General features: G+C 39.4%; 1 protein-coding gene across 8 annotated transcripts in view; it reads right to left on the bottom strand.

Annotated features, from left to right (window-relative positions):
- LOC127576847 (pantothenate kinase 1) overlaps nucleotides 1-17177 on the bottom strand; it is a 66507-nt gene that overhangs the window by 33452 nt on the left and 15878 nt on the right. For 2 of the 8 annotated variants that reach the window (XM_052027650.1, XM_052027651.1), the window contains one exon: nucleotides 16019-16093. The exons of the other annotated variants lie outside the window; for them this stretch is intronic. The gene's annotated coding sequence lies outside the window, so the exon portion shown is untranslated. The remainder of the gene's footprint in view (nucleotides 1-16018; nucleotides 16094-17177) is intronic. 8 annotated transcript variants of the gene reach the window in all.

Below are 17177 nucleotides of genomic sequence, written 5' to 3'. Positions count from 1 at the left end.
AACAGAAGGGGTCGCCTGTATTAACAAACGTTTTTTTCCAGCTGTCAGTGAAACCAAATACAATGTTTGTTCATGAAACAATTGCCAATATTTAAAGTACGAGGGTGACTGTTAGTAAGGTATCATCGTGCCTCGTGACCAAATTCCTCAGAACTAGGCACAAATGCATCTAGCAACTTATATACAGAGCAATAAATACATCATAACTGTCAAATTAATTTACCCTCTGACATAATCATCTTTATATATTCTTTTGCATAAGTTTGGAAAATAAGCAATAGTTCAAGAAGCATGACCTTTCATCAAAATAGACCACTTGACCAACCGTTGCTTACAAGGCCAATTAAAGCTTAAACTGGGCAGCCAAGGACAACACACTGGTGGAAAGTTTTAGGTGACTGAATAATTCCCACACAGAGGCAGAGGCGATTTATGCACCAAAGAGAATATTTTTAGTGAAGTATTGAGAAAAAGTCTTAAAATGGCCTTTTTAATTTTTGTTTGATTTAAAAAATCTGAAATCTAAAATTTAACTTACTTCAAAATTCTGGAAGGTTTAGATACGGAGTAGAGAACGTAGCATGGCATAGGAACTGGCCCTTTGACCCACAACGTTGTGCCAAACTAATTCGGCTAATGACACCCAATCTCTTCTGCCTGCACAATGTCTATATCCCTCCATTCTCGGCATATTCATGTGCTTTGCTAAGAGCCTCTTAAATGCCTCTATCGTATCTGTCTCCACCACCACTCCTGGCAGTGGATTCCATGCACCCACCACTCTGTGTTAAAAAAACTTGCCCCGCACATGTCCTTTGAACCCCCCCCCCCCCCCCACCTTAAATGCATATCCTCTAACATTAGACATTTCAACCCTGGGAAAAAGATACCTGATCTCTACTCCGTCTATGCCTCTCAATTTTATAAACTTTGTTAAAAAAGCTAATTCAATAATAATTTTTAAAAAGGGAATTAGGTTTATGTTTGAAAAGAAAATATTTGCAGGACCATGGGAAAAAACAGGGGATGGACTAAATAGATTTATTTTTCAAAGGAATGGCTTTATTCTCTGTTGCATGATTCTAACTATAATATATTTTGTATTCATTTTGACTAGCTTTCATTTAAAACAAGTCAAAATTTTAAAATCTTTTCTTCTTTCCAAATAAATAGAAATAAAGAAGACTGCCATGTCCACCTGATTAGGAAACTTTCATATTTATGATCTGCCTCATTTCTAAGATTTTTGGTCAAGTATTTGTCCAACTCTCACTTGAATCTGGTGAAGTAATCGCCACTCACTAACCTCCCTTGACAACTGACAATAGATTCAACTCCATCTTCAAAATATAATGAAATCTAAACGCTCCTTCCACCTTTTCTCTGGAATGGCTACGTTCTCTTCTATGGAACTTGCGATTATAAGTATCAAAAGGCAAGAACTACAGGTGCTGGAAATCCGAAATTTAAAAAAAAACAGAAAATTCAGGTAATGCACAGCAGGTTGGGCAGCATTTGGGAAGAGAGACAGAGTTAACGTTTCAGGTAGGTAACTTTACATTGGAATATGTCAATCTACATTTTGTCCATTACTGATATCGAATATATTAATATAATTGGCCCCGAGCATTCTGTTCAATGTGATCAATCTTCAGTTCTGCAATGCAAATTTAATTAATGTAATCAATGTACGTTTAATAGCAACCATAAGTTAACTGAAGGACGCTCAGCTTTGACTCAGTGTGTTAAGACATTACATTTTGGTATCTGTTCTAACAACTGCTTCTGATTTGGTGTCAAACTTTAATTGCTAATCATCTACTGAAGCATCTTGGGGTGTTTTACAAGGTGCTGTGTAAAGCTCAAGTTTTTGTGGTGTTTTGATGGCATTTAAAAAGTGAAATTGAGTACAATAAATCTCTGATAATCTGGCACCCTTAGGACTTTGAAGGTGCCAGATGAACAGATTTTCCAAACTTTTGAACGTTAGACCTATTAATATCCAAACACTTACTGATTAATATGATACAAAATACTACAACGAATTTTCCAATGAACTATTTAAAGAGAGTGGGAAATATACAAACATTCCGAACTTCAGCACTGGCTGCAAACCTACACACATTTCTGACCCCTTGTGCTCTGGTTCCCAATCCTGGCTCTAGTCTGGAATCCCTAGCTCTGGCTGCATACTCTGCTTACACTCAGGACCCCAGCTAACATCATGGACTAATGAGTGAGCCAGATGGTGAACCATCGGGATTTCTGAACAATCAGATGCCGGATTATTGGAATTTTACTATAATCTAAACAACAGATGAAAATCCCATCTTCTGGATACCATTAAGCTGGATATTCTAATTACGTAGTCAGCAGTAAAATAACAAAATTAAATTTGTAAAGTATTCTCTTTTTCATATTTTTCTGCACCTCATCCTGTACTCACTTGTTTAGTCCATTGGATTGCAATGGACAGAAATTAAAGATACTTTATTTAGTTTTCTCAACCAAAAAATTGTGAATGATATGTATGATCAAGTAAGGTGGAACTTTATTCATGAACCTGCATGCATTGGAACAGATTTATCTTTGGTCATCTTAATGTAATTAAAGTGCTGCTAAAGACAAAAATCAATAAAATCAATAAAAGTCAGGAGGAAATGATATTACTTGGAGCCTGGTGTTAAAATGGATGTTGCATTTAGACCTGTGCAAAATCCAAGGCATGTTACAGAGATTCACAGTAGGTCAATATCACAAAAGGTTTCTTTTCTATGTAACAGGTGAGCAAATCAAACTGTAACATAAACATCTTTAGTAAACAAGGAAAGCACGCATGTTCCAGCAAGACTACTTTCTTTTTGAAGACAGCGGAAAACTGCTGAAAACACTAGCAGATGAAACCCGAAACGTTAACTGATGCTTCTGCCCACCCCCCTGCCCCGCCCCCAACCAGATGATGCCTGACTTGCTGATATTTTTCAGCATTTTCTATATATATTTTAAATTTTCCACAGGTTTTTAATGTTCAATTACTGTCTTCCTGGTTATTCCGAAGCTCATCCAATGTCTTCTCAGTACCCCTCAAGCCTCTTGACACACGTGCACATTTAATGCCCCAGTTTGCAAAAAGCATCAGTGTTTTTCACACCTGCCCATCTTCCCTTAGATGCAAAGGCAGTAATTCCTATCTGGTTCAGTCCCTGTTCCACTTGTCTCGCAATTTGTGATAATTGCCATTAAACATTTACAAATAAAACTACATGGACACACTGGTTGTCCCAGTGACATGAAACAACAAAAAAATAAGAGTACCATCTGTTAAAGGCCCAACTTATAACAAAAGGGAACATAAATTCATATATTACCAAGTCCACACAATACCCTCCTGCAGGACAAGGTCAAATTGCTTAATGATGGCCAGATTTTAAAGGCATTTATTAAAAAGTTTCAGTAACTGACAACTGTCTCCACTAGGTTTATATTTTCAGCAATGTGCCTGAATGTGGAAAACTGAAAGGTAAACTATAGACCCGTTTACTTTGCAGGAAGCTGCATGAATCCAGCTAGATCTGGAGCAAAATGATCTAAAGAGACAAGTTGTTAAAACATTTCTGAAAAGTGAAACTACATTGTACTAAAAATGCATTGTTATAATGGAACACACTCAATGAGCCGATCAGTATACCTGTTTAATCCTTCTCTGTCAATATCTTTTATTTTCACAAGCACTATCACTCTCCACATGTTTGTACTATGACTTACAAAAAACAAGGTTAGTGGACATACACCCAATGAACTCACTTTTACTTGAGTCAGTACAGTTCTCATCTGTAAACAAGGACAAAGGTTTATTGGATGAGAACATGTCAAGTTAGTTTATTGCCCAAGCTTCAAAATCCATATCTTTGCAATTAAGATGCATTTAACCAGATTAATAATTAACAGCAGAACATGCAACATTACTGTATGGAATACTGGATTACAAATTATCCCATTTATGTCTTTTGCACCACAAATCGACTTCAAGAACGTCTTTGTCAGCAGTAACTCCTAGACCTGTCACCTCCACCACCTAGACAGGGCAGCAGCCATAAATAAACAACAGTGCCTGCAAGTTCCCTTCTAAGTTACAAACTGGCCATCTTTGGAGATGCAACACCAGTCCTTCATCGTTTATGGGTCAAAATCCTGGTATTACCCAACAGCTCTGTGGAAGCACCATCATTTCATGCACAGCAGAAATTCAAAGATGCAGGGCAAGATTATCGTAATGTCAGGGCAACCAGAAATAGTAGAAAATACCAACAATTCATGAACGAACATACAGTACTCTGGCTTTGTGGAGTCTGATGATGGCAGATGGGACTACTGTGGAAAGTATAGCCATGTGATTAACAATAAGTACGGCATGACAGGAAGTGGCAGAATGTAGAGCAGTAGGAGTATAGCAACAAATAGAGACAAAGTAGGGACAAATAGTAAAAAGTCAAAATAGTCAAGATAGATGAATTGTTGGTACCAATTGAGATAAACAATTATGATCTAACAGCTATTATAGAGGTAGGAGTCAAAGACTCAGAACTGAATATTCCATAGGTACTTGACTTTTCAGAGAAAGGCAGAATGGAAAAGGAGAATGGGTTGCTCTATGAATAAGGATGACATTAAGACAGAAGTGAGAAAGGATCTTGCTGGTGATAAAAAATACCAAAGCAATGATTTCTGAGAATGATCTACAGTCTTATCAGTAACTACACTGTAGGACAGAGTAGTAATCAAGGAATAATGGGAATTGTAACAGGGGTAGCACAATAATCACAAACAACTTTGATTAGCTCAATCTTTCTGAAGATTAAATTGGCAAAGGTAGTCTTAAGGTCAAGACAGAGACACAAGAGACTGCAGATGCTGGAAGCCAGAACCTATCACTTACCAGGTCTTGTCCACCCCTTCCCCTCACCTCTTTATACAGGCAACATTTTTTTCCTCCCTACTCACATTTGTTGACCCCATGTGGAGGTGACGTGGCTTCGCATTACAGGAAAAATAGTGATACAGACTATTTTCTAGGATTACAACATCACCTGTATGTGGTTACCTAACAAGAAAGTTTATAAAAATGAGGGTTGAGTAGACGGACCACGATCATGTTCAATTTTTGGAATTCTCTACTCTAGAGAGCTGTGGAAGCAGAGTCATTCAGCTTAATCAAGGCTTGAGGTCACAGGTCCAATTTCTGTTCCCACTTATATTCTTACCACAATAAATTTCAGTGTTTTTCTTTTCTCTCCCCCAAAATTTACTTTATTCATAGCAATTTCAAGTGTATATTAAAGCTGATAATCTGACACCTGCAGGACTTTGGTTTTTGTCAGACTAGCAGACTTTCCATTCCACTATTGGACGTTATGCCTATTACAGCATCACACCTTCATTTCACTTTTTTTTAACATGTTACAGAAGTGCAATACATTTTCCAGTGAACCAAGAATGTAAAATGGAGCAGGAAACTGAACTCTGCTGAGTTTGAAAGGGAACAGAACCCAGTGAGTTTTTGCATGCAAGTTTCAGCTTGTATGTTTTTGCTTATCAAAACAAGCCACTTTGGACCCTGCTCCCACCACACACCTACCCACAAACCTGACTCCGGTGTTCTTGATACCAGCAACAGCCACACATCCAGCCCATACTCCCAGTAATATACAGCCAACCTCATGAGCACATGTACCCATGGATAACGAGGACTTTGTATATGAATAAGTAAGCCAGACTCCATACCATCAGGATACTAGATTATTGGAGTTTTACTGCAACTATTACAAATCATTCAAGGCAACATTATTCCAAATGTTTAATATTATCACATCAGTAATCAATTACACATAGACCTTGAATAAACAATTCGTGGGGTTTGATACAGATTCCAATCATTTAATATGCAATGGCAAGGGAGAATCTTAAACTGTTGCCTTCCCACACAGTCTTTGCAGTGGCTGCACCCAACTTCAGACCAGTAAACCCATCATCTGCGGTAGGCAAGTTACTAGAGGGGATTCTGAGGGTTAGGATATACAAGCATTTGGAAAGGCAAGGGTTGATTAGGGATAGGCAGCATGGCTTGGTGCATGGGAGATTATATCTCACAAATTGAGTTTGCAGTTTTTTTTGAGCTTTTTTCATTGGAGCATAGGAGAATAAGCGGTGATCTTATAGAGATGTATAAAATCATTAGGAGCATAGATAGAGTGAATTGCACACTTCTTCCACCCCACCCCACCTCCCCCCCCCCCCACCCAATGGTTGGGGAAATCAAGAACTAGAGGACATAGGTCGAAGGTGAGAGAGGAGAGGTTTAATAGGAATCTGAAGGGCAACTCTTCCAGAGAGTGGCCAGTATGCGGAATGAGCTGCCAGAGGAAGTGGTTAAGGCAGGTACATTAACAATGTTTATAAAGTACTTGGACAGGTACATGGATAGGAAAGGCTTCAACGGATAAAGGCCAAATGGGACTAGCTTAGATGGGAATCTTGGACAGCGTGAACTAGTTGAGCTGAAGGCCTGTTTCCGTGCTGTATGACTGTGACTATGTGACAGATGAAGTGACTAATAAATACATTCCTGTTGTATTCTCTGCATCAGTTGACAGTGAACAAAATATTTTAAGGAAGACCTAAATCAGGCATAAAATGACTTTATTTGAATGACTGTTGAATGCATCCAACTTAAAAGTAACTTCCTCTTAGAAGCACCAAGGCACTAAATCAAGTACACCAATCCATTGAAAATGTCAGCATTGGTGAATTAAAAATCACAATATAGCTCAGACACTTCACACAGATTCACTACCTTCTCCACTAGAAAAATATTTCAGGAACAGAGGAAAATGAATTGCAATAAACGGACCCCTTTTTAAGAGCTGGAATCTGCAGAGGCCCGTTGGGTTGAAGGGCCTTCCTCTGTTCTATAATTTCTATGATCTTAGGAATATTGCAGAATAGACCACAGCTTGCACTGTGAAGCTAGAGCTCAAGATGTTAACCCTGAGTGAACAAAGACCAAGAAATAAAACACTACTTGTTTCTAATGATATGGGTGACAATGTGCAACAATCCCACCCAAGAAGATACTTCAACAAATTATGGATCCATAGGAGTAAGAACGGACCATGATTTAGCTGGTCAACAGTACATTCTTTGCTTCATGTGTTGATATTTATTTAGCACAATCTGTGGTTTTGTTTCTTTGAACCCCAAAATAAAATTAAACTCTAGCATTTACATGCACAAAATTTCAGAATTTCCAAATATTCTGAACATTATATCTGGCTTTATACATTGCGCCATACTCATCCTGAAGCACAAACGGAATCATAAAATAATGATCTGGAGTATTTGCTTTTACAGCCAGCAGTTCTGGTCTGAATCGCAGCTTTCACCTATGGAACCGGATGGAAGTTTTGGAATCCCAAGCAAACCAGTTGACTGTTGTTCTCCAGACAATCATGCCCTGTTATTGGAATCCTCAAGGAGTCTTGCAAGAAAAAGCAGACTTCTGTAGATTTAATCGGCTCTTAGGCTGGGAAAACTGCCCACTGATTTTGATAAATTAACTGGAAAGGTTGGTGGGGGTGTTGTTGGCGGGGGGGGGGGGTGAAAGGAGGGGAAGCGTGTGGGAATGATAACCACATTTTTATTTTAAAATTGAGCAATTGAGCTGACTTAAATGTACTTAATTGTTCTTAATGGTTACCTGGTGTTCCTGACAATTTTAGATTTTTTAAAAAATCATTTAAAAACTGGATAAACACTCTAGGTCTTAACCAGCTCTCAACTCAGTCCTGTTGCAGTGTCTCGACCCGATCGTCAGCTAACCCTTTGCCTCCACAGATGCTGCTTGGCCTGCCAAGGTTATTTTTTGTGCTCCAGATCTTAGCATCTGCATTCTCTTGTGTCTCTTAGTTTACCAGTTTCACTCAGCAGGGCTCTGTGCTGGCGATCACTAAGCAGCTGGCTTCCTAGTGCAGGATAGCATGGAGGGATCCAAGTCAGAGGTGGCGTCAAGGCAGCAAACCGGTGAGTTTGCATGGCTCATCAGAAAGCAAAAGAAACAGGCCAATGTAGCATGGGAGGTACCTCTCAGCCTGTTGTGCCTGTCTGGAAATAAATCTAATCAGGAACAAATCAACAATATATACAGACAGCTGCTCTGAATTCAAAGTTGTTTGTTGAATATTACTTGAGGCAAAAACACTTGTAGCATTATTTTATACAGTGAAGCAGTAGGCAATATCCATGTTGTCCATGTGCTCTGGTTTCTGCCAACATCCTAAATTTGTGCTGGTTGGTCAGTTAATTGGCTGCTGTATATTACCCTTAGGATAGATGGGTGGAGGGAGAACTGGGGGGGAATTGATGAGCATGCGAGTGAGCGCGAGAGCGAGGTTACAGGGAGATAAGTGTGGAAGTAGAATTGACGGGAATGGTCTGATGTGCTGAATGGTCTCCTGCTAGGTCGTAAGGAAATACAACATTGCTTAATTCAAGCCACTGGATAACTTGATTATTCCCCCCACCCCACCCCCAACTACAACCTGCTGTTAATTAACAGCAGACTGTAGTGTAATCCATTCCAGTTGTGCCCACAGACAGTTTCCCCAGCAACTGTGTGTAAAATTTCCAGTTTTTTTTAAGCAAAATATCCGTCATGTTAAATCACCAGCTATTCATGAAATAACCCTGTTGCTAAGACACTTGGGACTCTGCGTAATGACAGCCAGAAATAAATGCTCAGTTGAGTGGCAGAGCCAATGATGGCAGAGAAATCTTTCTGGAAAAACATTACAAACATTTCAAAGATGATTCTGCAATTCCACACACCCTAAGGACAGCCTTACTCCAACTGACATCAGTTCAAATACTCAGAATTAAAAAAACCTTTAATTTGTCAAACCTTCCATTTTGAAAGGTCCAATATAGCATGGGATATTAGAATCACTACCCCAATGTAGAAGAATAAATGGAGTACAAAAATCTTAATATAACACAGAAATGATAGAACCAAGATCTGATTATTACAATTTGCAATATAAAAGTAAAGGACAATGGAACATTTGAAGAAAATACTCTTCAAACAGAGAGAACTTAATTGTTTGCTCCACAACTTGTGAGGAATCACTTGGGGACAAGGTAAGGGGAAGCATTTTAAGTTAAGCCAACTGCAGCAAGAAAATGATGCACTGAACCATAAATAGGAAATACAGAGAAATAAAAGGACCAACAGAAATGGACCAACATTATGTATGAAGCCCTGGGAGGTTCTCAACAACACGACAAGAGAACATCATTATCAGCCTGCAATAACATTTTAACATCGTGTATACTCTTGTTACTACCCACATACATTTTCAGTAGCAATATAATTTTTTTTAAATTATGGCTCCTATACATTTTTATTATTTCTGCAGTTTCAATACTTTCATTTGTTATGCCACAATGCTAGAAAACTTGTTTACTATGGTCAATTATTTCAACTTCTGCTTATGCTACCAGGCATTTTCTACTTTTCACTTCATTGTAAAAATAACCTGTGTTTACAGGACAGGTGAAAGACTAAAATCATATTTTGTGGAGATGCCCCAAACTGCTTCACAAGTAATGGATTAATTTGCAGTGCAGTGATTTTTGTGGAGGCAAATATGGAAATCATTTTGCAGGAGATGAGATTCCACAAACTGCAATAGAACAAATTTACATTTAGTTCCGACAACTGTAGAAGAGATGTTAAAAAGGGAGAACTTGCTGCATTTTTTTTAAATGTGCCACAAGATCCTTTATATCTACATTTTCAGAAGAAGTCTACCTATAACAATACAAGCCTCACTTATAACAGCAATGAACTCATGTCCCATGTTGCACCTTGAACTACAATTTTTGGTTCAGTGGTAAGAAAACTACATTTTACAAAAAAAACTATTTTGGTTAAAAAGTTAGCTGTGTGATTACTCAAGTCCAGGTGAACTCATTACTAAGCTATTATTCATTTACAGTCCAAGTGAAAGTTGATCCACTCCAGCTAAAATTTTACTCTGGTTCTCTCCTGCTTTATGCAGAGTACCATCAAATGCGCACAATGAGGACCTTGACTACCCAACCTGAGCCTAGTAGGACACAATTATCCATGTCAGTTTTGAGTCAGGACTGGTGTACGTTGTGTTGAAACTTTCAGACGCATGTTGGGTTAGCTCCATCTGGGTCAGGGAAGCCCAGCCCAGTATTTAATCCAGGTCAGGACTCACAAGTAACTGCAGATGCTGGAATCTGGAGAAAATTAAACTGCTGGGAGGAACTCAGCAGGTTGATCAGCATCTGTAGAGGCAGAGGGATGGTTGATGTTTCGAGCAGAGACCCTGCATCAGAACCAGGTCAAGTAGATTTACTTGATATTACTGGCATGTGAATAGAAAGTCCGGTTAGTTATGGTAAACATTATAAATACATGGGCTCAGGCCAAAGTGGCCTTGGCCATGGTTGGGTTTTAATTTTGTACTGAACTAGACCTTGTTTGTTTTGTGCAGTTATACTATGCTGACAAGGAATGTATGTGGTACTGGTCTCACACATTTAACCAGAGGATTGTGACCTACTTCAGAAATACTTGCTATGGTCAATAACAGCATCCACTTTCATTCAAATGTGTCCCTTTTTAAAGTATCTTCGTGACTGATCCACCACTCAGTCTCAGGCATACCCATATCCCTGATAACCTCCACAATTGCAATTCGCCTATCGCCGAAACAGGTCTACAGCAAATGCCATCTCCCTGGCCCTAAACTCAGCTCTGGAGCATCTGGACAGTAAAGATACCTACGTTAGACTACTGTTTATTGACTACAGCTCTGCCTTCAATACAATAATCCCAAGCAAGCTTGTCACCAAACTCTGAGACCTAGAACTCAACACCTCCCTCTGTAACTGGATCCTTGACTTTCTAACAAACAGACCGCAATCAGTGAGGATAGGCAGCAATACCTCCGGCATGATTATTCTCAACACTGGTGCCCCACAAGGTGGAGACCTCAGCCCTCTACTCTACTCCCTATACACTCATGACCGTGTGGCCAGATTCTGTTCTAACTCCATCTACAAGTTTGCAGATGATACCACCATTGTAGGCCGTATCTCAAACAGTGATAAGTCGGAGTACAGGAAGGAGATAGAGAGCTTAGTGGAATGGTGTCATGACAACAACCTTTCCCTCAATGTCAACAAAAGAGCTGGTCATTGACTTCAGGAAAGGGGGCGGTGTACATGCACCTGTCTACATCAATGGTGCTGAGGTCAAGAGGGTTGAGAGCTTCAAGTTCCTGAGAGTGAACATCACCAACAGCCTGTCCTGGCCAAATCACAGAATCCACAGCCAAGAAAGCTCACCAGCACCTCTACTCCCTCAGGAGACTAAAGAAATTTGGTTTGTCCCCTTTGACTCTCACCAACTTTTACCGATGCACCATAGAAAGCATCCCATCTGGATGTATCATGGCTTGGTACGGCAAATGCTCTGCCCAGGACTGCAAGAAACTGCAGAGAGTTGTGGACACAGCCCAGCGCATCACAGACACCAGCCTCTCCTCCTTGGACTCTGTCTTTACCTCACGTTGTCTTGGTGAAGCAGCCAGCATAATCAAAGACCCCACCCACCCGGGACATTCTCTCTTCTCTCCTCTTCCATCGGGTAGAAGATACCCGAGTCTGAGGGCACGTACCACCAGACTTAAGGGCAGCTTCTACCCCACTGTGATAAGACTATTGAACGGTTCCCTTATACAATGAGATGGACTATGACCTCACGATCTACCTTGCACCTTATTGCACTGCACTCTCTCTGTAGCTGTGACACTTTACTCTGTACTGTTACTGTTTTTACCTGTACTACATCAATGCACTCTGTACTAACTCAATGTAACTGCACTGTGTAATGAATTGACCTGTACGATCAGTTTGAAACATGAGCTTTTCACTGTACCTCTGTACAAGTGACAATAATAAACCAATACCAAAGCTTCACCTCTTCTCTTCCTCCCTAAAACCATGCTCTCCATTATCCCTCTTCCTTCTCTACCACCTACACCTGCTTTTGTCATATCATTGAAGTGCACTGCGCAGTTTCAAAATCTCCAAAGCGTCAACCTCGGTTTTTGTGTTGAAGTCAATAGGGAGAAGTCAAAATTTACAGCACTGCTTTTTGAACTACAAATGACGCAGAGATACTTAAACCAATTTAGTAAAGTAAAACTATTTGGACCCACTTACTCACAGGTCTTTTGATCACAATTATAACCAAGGGAAAAAAAAGATAAAATTCAGAAGCAGCCAAGATATGAAACAATGGTTTACTAAGATAATAAAGGAACAGAATATTGGTCAGGAGAGAGTGGAGATCTTTCTGATCACCGAGAATCATCAAGAACCATAGCTTAAAAACTAGAGAGTGGAAAAAAATGAACATGCATTAAGGAGGGATTCAAAAGTTGTACTTCAGTTAGAAACTCTGGCCATTTTCAAAGAAAGATGATTGATCAGGATAGGAATTGTCACACTTAATGGTAGGTTCTTCTACTTGCAAGTTTCTACACATAGGACTGTGAATACTGTGCTGCATGCAGTCTTAAGATAAACATTTTGAAATAAACATTAATGCACGATGTCGTCAGGCATATTACTCACTCTTGTTTTACTAACACTTTTTTAAATAAAGAAAATAATCTTAACACAATGGTAGAAATTCTGGGCCGTATTCATTTTGGAGAGATTGGTGGTCCTGCAAAACGAGAGCCTACTTGGTACAAGCTGACAAATAGCTTTTAGAGTAAGAGACAGAAAAACAGACTGGTGTGTGTTGGTAAAGTTCAATCCTTCCTTCCAATTGCACAATACAGTCTAGACCTGTGTCATTAGTTACCTGAAAGAGGCAGTTCATAAACCTCAAACTAATGGACTCCTAATATCTGCATTTCTTTTCCAATTTGGATTGCATATGATAGTTGGATTACTGGCATTTGGTGACAAAAGAGGCACTGAAAACCAAATTATCCTGAACAGACCAACCTCCTGAAATTACAAAACCCATGGAAGGCAAGCCACTAAGTGCTTCTATCCTTAGTCTCTAGAGACCTCCAAGGTATGCTGAGAAAATTTAAGATTAATCTACATTCCAGAGCGTCTTGCCCTTGGAATGAAACTGGTTTCTACAGCCAAAGCCAGTCCTTTGCATCTGGATACGGTGTAAAGTGTACTCAGCACTTCGGCAACAGCAAGACTTACACATGTTTAATATTAGAACACTTCTACAAATCTGAAAGGATGCTATTGCATCATTTATAAGTGATAATTATGGTGCCAATTGCCCTGAACTAAAGGACAATTACTTCAGTTGTAATACTGTGAAGCTTCAGGAGTTGGCATATGGATGAATGGGGGAAGCTCAATGACTACACTGTTGGAATATGAATGGGTAACAAGTTACCTAGAGTTTCTCTCAATGACTATACTGTTAAGCAATGCTGCCCAGCTGACCACACTAGGAATGAAAGCTAAACTACCCTGAATCTAAAACAGTACTGAAAAGAACGAAGCACCATTGCAAGTGAAATGACTGAATCAATGTCACATTAAACAGTCGTTCAATTGTTCAGTTTTGCCTTACTAACTGCTAAAAAAAACTGCAGTGCTTTTAATTCCACCTCTGCCACCCAATCACCCTCCCCATTAGTCCCACCCTCCTGCTTTGCAATTTGAACCTCAAACCATCATGCATATTCAAACTGCACTCTGCAGTGAAATAGTGAAGGAGTATGGCAAACACAGAGCATCCTGCATAACATCACAGAGTGTTTCACTGCTTGTCAAATAAACCACTGGATTCCACTGCAGATTAAAACAAGAAATAAAATGCCAGATTCGCAAATTCTGCGCTTGTTAAGAAGATTATTTTTCCTCACACTGCTTTCCACAAAGCAACGTTACTTGCTGATACACTGAAATTGAATAATGTAGTAAGGCACATAAACAGGATGACTGAGTGGTTCCACAACTGGCTGCCAAAGTTATTGAATTCTGTAAGTATGCCCCAGGTCCTTGGCTACTCAGCCAGGGGAAACATCTTCCCTGTTTCTATCTGGTCAAGCCAATTAAGAATCTTTTACTGAAATATTCACATTCTTTAAAACTCTAGACACTACTTCCAAATCCAGACAGACACTCCTCATATGATCACAGCAGAAACCAAATTTATGGAGTCAGAGTTAAAGCATGAAGACAGGCCCTTCGGTCCACTGAGTCCATGCTGGCCATTGAACACCAATCACATGCTATTCTCCCAACATTCCCATCAACTCACTCCAGATTCTACTGATAACTTACCTTCTGGAAGAGAATAACATCTCACCTGTTGAAACAGCTCAGAGAGAAACCACTTTTCACCCTCAACTACTAAAGCCAAACTCATCCGGTTAGAACAGGATAGCCACCATCTGCAAGTTACTTAGTAAGAAGGCAGCCATCGATAACAAGCATGGCAGACCACTGCACTGATCTTTGATAAGATACTCGACAGGCCAAGGCTAGAACACTCCCCATACTGTTGGACCTGGCAGCACTGGAGAGGGTACAGAGGAGATTTATACAGAAGAAATTTAGGGCTGGAGGAACTAGAGTTATGAGGACAGACTGTCCAGAGATTTCTTCTTTGGAACATAGGAGACTGAGGGGAAATTTAACAGAAGGTTATAAAATTATAAAAGGGTAAACAGAAAGGACCTTTCTGACCTCAGCAAAAAAGCCAGTTACTTAGGGGCACAGATTAAAGTTAATTAATAGAAGGATGATAGGAAAGTTGAGGAAAAGGTATTTAATTCAACAAGCAGTGGGGTCAAAGGATGCTGGAAGCAGCAACTTATGCTATTGCTTTAAACAACATTGAAATAAGATCTACATTTCAAACAAATCTATGCAAAATCTGGTGGGTTCACTGTATCACTAAATTGGTAAAATCCCCAACACAAACTTGCATCCAGTTTTCAGCACGGATGCAGGTCTAATTGGTCTATACATGAAAGAGCGAAATCTCCAGTAACACAATGAAGCTGCCCTTCAACATATCACTCTTCAAAAGTTTGAATATAGCTATTATATTGAAGTACAACAAATGCAGTGCATCCAAAAATCTTTTGAAACACAGTTGGAACAAAGGAGGATTATTGTGTTCCCCCCCCCCCACCCCCACCAAACATACAAGCAAGTCAATGAAATAAAGCAAAGCTGCAGACCGCTTATTCAGCTGAAAGCATTTATGACTTGCACTAATCTATGATGGAAGGGTTTATGGATAACTCTGTTGCACACCATGAGCTACAGATTTATACAATGCAGGCTAGATGCAGACAAATTCCCAGCTACTGCAATACTTCCATGCACACACTTACTTCATATTGCTTTATCAAAATAGCCTACTTTTACTGGTATTATGAAATTGTTATTTGCTGTAATATAGCACTTGACCAAAAATCTGAAACAACATACCCTGGACAAAGTACACAATCAATACAGCAAACTAACAACAGTCAAGGTGAATTAAGTCTCTATAGATGGTAGTTGTGATAAAAATAAAGATCCAAACTGTCACTCCCTACTAACACAATTACATTCTATTAACTTTGGCAGAAATGAAGGGCCTACATGCTGTGATTTGGAAATCGAGTTGATAAAAGAAATGACCCAAATGAAACACTAAGGTGCACAGGAAAACAGCTAGTGAATTGACAAGATGTTAGCTTTATCATGCGTAATGCAAGATAAAATACAACTGAGAGCATTTGCATTGATAGCTGCACACTGTGCTGGAAATGCTTAACTTTTGGTCTTGTATAAGCAGCAGACTGTGTTAGGGATCCTAAAAAGGTAAATTCTATAAATATGAAGAGCATGCAAGTCAATACTTTGAAGAATACAGATAACCCACACGTTCTGGGGGCCGGGAGACCTTCCTAGAAAACTGGCCATAGTCGCGATTTTTGGTAACATGAAGCCATGTCATCTGCAAGAAAAAAAGGAGTTGAAAGAAAAATTATATTTATGTACTCCCCCTCCCCCACATGAATTCCATGAGAGTGAATTTTATTATCTGTATTTCAAATTTTTGGGCAGCAATTTATGAATTCTGTAAGGGTGAATTTCCACTACCCAAATGGTCATAATGCAGGGGTCACCTGTACTAAACTCTAACTTATCAGTTCAGGCAATTGTGGACTTATAGATACCAGAAGTTAATCCTTTAACATAAATTTTAAATATTCAAAAACTAAGATGATCACAGATTATTCAAAGTAAAAAAAACACATTGAACAGGAGAGTAACAACTGTACAGGCTACTTGTAAAACGATCTGAAGTTTTGTAAAAAGAGCTAAAGAATGGAGGTGCCAGAACTACGGAGAAACAAGAGACCACAGATGCTGGAATCTGAAGCAATAAACAAACCATTGGAGGAACTCAGTGGTTCAAGCAGCATCTGTGGGGTGAAAGAAATTGTTGACATTTTGGGTCGAGACCCTGCATCCGCCCTGATGCAGGGTCTCAAACCAGAACATCAGCAATTCCTTTGATGTTGCTCGACTCATTGATTTCTGCCAGCAGATTGTTTTTTTATATATAAATACTATATTAACTGTCAACTATTTATCAGCAAGTTTACTGAGAAACTATCGAGTAGAAATGTACCTACTTTGGACTAAAACTGAACATCGGTGGCCATAGTTTGGGGTACACATAGATAATGCTTCACTGAAGAGCAAAAAGCAGCATTCATTTTTGAAGTCTTATTAACATCCCAGGAATGCTTTACAAAAATGAAATCAAAGAAAATTTGACACCAGATTACACAAAGAGGTATTAGGGCAGGTGGCAAAAGCTTGCCCGACAGTTGGGATTGAAGGGACATCTTAAACAATGATAAAGACACAGATGTAGAGATTTAAGAAGGGAATTCCAGAGCATAGGACCAAGGCAGCTGTAGGTACTTCTTCCAATGTTGAAGTGATGAAAATCAAGGATGCACAAGGTTCCAGAACTGGAAGATTGCAGATATTTGGGAGTGTTGCAGGTTAGTTAGGCAGGGGTTTGA

The sequence above is a fragment of the Pristis pectinata genome, chromosome 12, assembly GCF_009764475.1.
Source record: "Pristis pectinata isolate sPriPec2 chromosome 12, sPriPec2.1.pri, whole genome shotgun sequence".
Lineage (NCBI taxonomy): Eukaryota > Metazoa > Chordata > Chondrichthyes > Rhinopristiformes > Pristidae > Pristis > Pristis pectinata.
This window is presented reverse-complemented; position numbering and strand designations above follow the sequence as displayed.